The sequence below is a fragment of the Corylus avellana genome, chromosome 11 (assembly GCF_965113065.1).
Source record: "Corylus avellana chromosome 11, dhCorAvel1.hap1.2, whole genome shotgun sequence".
Lineage (NCBI taxonomy): Eukaryota > Viridiplantae > Streptophyta > Magnoliopsida > Fagales > Betulaceae > Corylus > Corylus avellana.
The window spans coordinates 6,233,390-6,235,619 of record NC_142500.1 but is presented as its reverse complement, the minus strand read 5'-3'; positions in this window follow the sequence as shown (position 1 = coordinate 6,235,619).

The following is a 2,230-nucleotide window of genomic DNA, read 5'->3' as shown; positions in this document are numbered from 1 at the left end:
TGCTTCCCATCTGGCCGAATTAGTACCCAGCTTTCCTTCAACCAAAAGCCAGCCAACATACACCTTGCGAAGTTGCTATGGTGGTGCCGGCGGGGGATAGCGGTAGTGGGTTGAAAAAAGAGAGAATGTTTTAGCGTTGAGAAGCAAAAGAAACGCTCCCTCTACCCTTAAATGGTATCAACTCACTCACGGAAGCAAAAAGAGAGAAAGAATAGCCAAAACAATCTAGCCCTCCATTTTTTTTATAGCAGATGTGCTGTAGTTAACCGAATCCTGCACATCTGCCAACAACTGAAAAACACAACCAAGACGGAAAGGTATCCTCTCCAGTTCAACCATCTCCAACCAAGACAGACAACTAGCACCTACAGGAATGGAATGTGTGAAAGTCTCTTGAGAATGCAGTTCTACAAAGAGTATGCAGCACAACCGGTTCGAATTAAGTCGCAAACAACACAACAACACTCAACAGAAATACAGAGAAAATAATGGAAAAGGATCACCGAACCCAGAAATCAGAAAACTTCAGAGGCGGAGATTGCGAGAACGCGCGTGCGCGTGAGATCCATGCTTCGGCACGCGGTCGCCTGGCGGAGGAGCGAGAGGAAGTAGCAGGTAGCGGGGAGGCCGTAGATGACGGGGGAGAGGCGCGTTGATGGGTGGAGCTGACTTAGACTGACAATCTAGCTTTGAAAGAAACAAATCTAAAAATCAAGACAGATCCGTGCGGTAGAGGCAAACAGATCGAGAAGATCTCATAAGAGATGGAAAAGGATAGAGAAAATTCTAGCCAAGCAACGTCATGAGAGAGGGGGAGATCCTCCCAGGCGAAAGCAGTGTTGGTAAATCTGGTTTTTTCTTTCTTTGGCAAGGAGAGAGACGCTCTCGCCTCCCGCCAAAACGTATTAGCCGCCGGCTCCACACCTGTTTTCAACTCTTTTATGTTCTCTTTTTGTTTTTTATTAATTTATGTTTAGGATCCAAAACCGATAAGGGCTATATTTGTCTGCTGCGTGTGACGTGTCAAATTATAAAAAACCTTCAATCATTTTGCCAACAAAAAAAAACCATAAAAAATCGTAACCATAAATTTTGGTGAGGTTAACAAAAGACGATACGAGATAGAAAAGCTACCTGACCGGGGGGGTTGTTACCCTACGAGATAGTAGGGTACTTGCTGGCTATATATATTATATTATTGTGAAAAAAGGTTATTTACTCTTTAAATTATTAAATTGATGCGTAATTCATTTATTGAAAAAAAAAAAAAAAACAATTAATTAAGATTAATATATCAACTACTAATAAATTAGTTACACGTTAGTTTAGTATGCCTTTGCTAGTAAAATAGTTAGTACCCCTAGTCCTTTTATAAAAAAAAAAAAAATTATTCACAATTTTGAGTAATGCTATAAGTCACTCTTGTGTCACTCTCATATCCTTCAAGAATAATATAGCTTTTAAAATCATCATTAGGCTTGTAATTAATTATTATTAGACTGATTAAATGTTAATCTTAAATTCTATCTTATTTTTAGATGGACACAAGATAGATTTATAGAATTATTAAATGAAACAAAAATACTCCAATAAATTCAACAAAAAAAAAAAAAACAATCATTTTTCTTTAAGAAAAAATAAACTATTTTTTTTAAAAAAAAAAATTCCATAATCTAGTTTTTTTTAAAAATAAAATAAAATAAAATAATTAGTTTTAGTTTTTTTTTTAAAAAAAAGGTATTTTTATCATCGGATGACATTGATAATTTTTAGTAGTTAGAAGATACATTGTCCCGATTTAAAGTTTTGAGAGAATATTATCAATTAAATGGTAGTTTAAAGGAGTATATAGACTTTCTCCTATTATCTCCGACCTTTCATTGTATTTCTTAAACTTGAACTCAACAACAAACTCTCTACTGTCATACCCTAAGCAAAGAACATCATAGAGAGAGAGCATAGCAGAGTAGGGGGAGGGAGTTACAACTCCCTCCTCCACACCCCCTTTCTCTTTCCCCCTTTCCCCTTCCCTTTTTCAGCCTCCACCATAGATCGATTAGCGTGAGTGTGTCAATGGTCCATTGAGTGCTTTTTAGTAGCGTGTGACTAACCGGCGGTGGCACGTAGAACACGTGAAGGTGTGTTGGATTTTTGTTATTGTATTTTCGTTATTTTAAATAATAATGTATTATCTATAAATCTGCTTTAAGTAACGATCTATAAGGTGAAG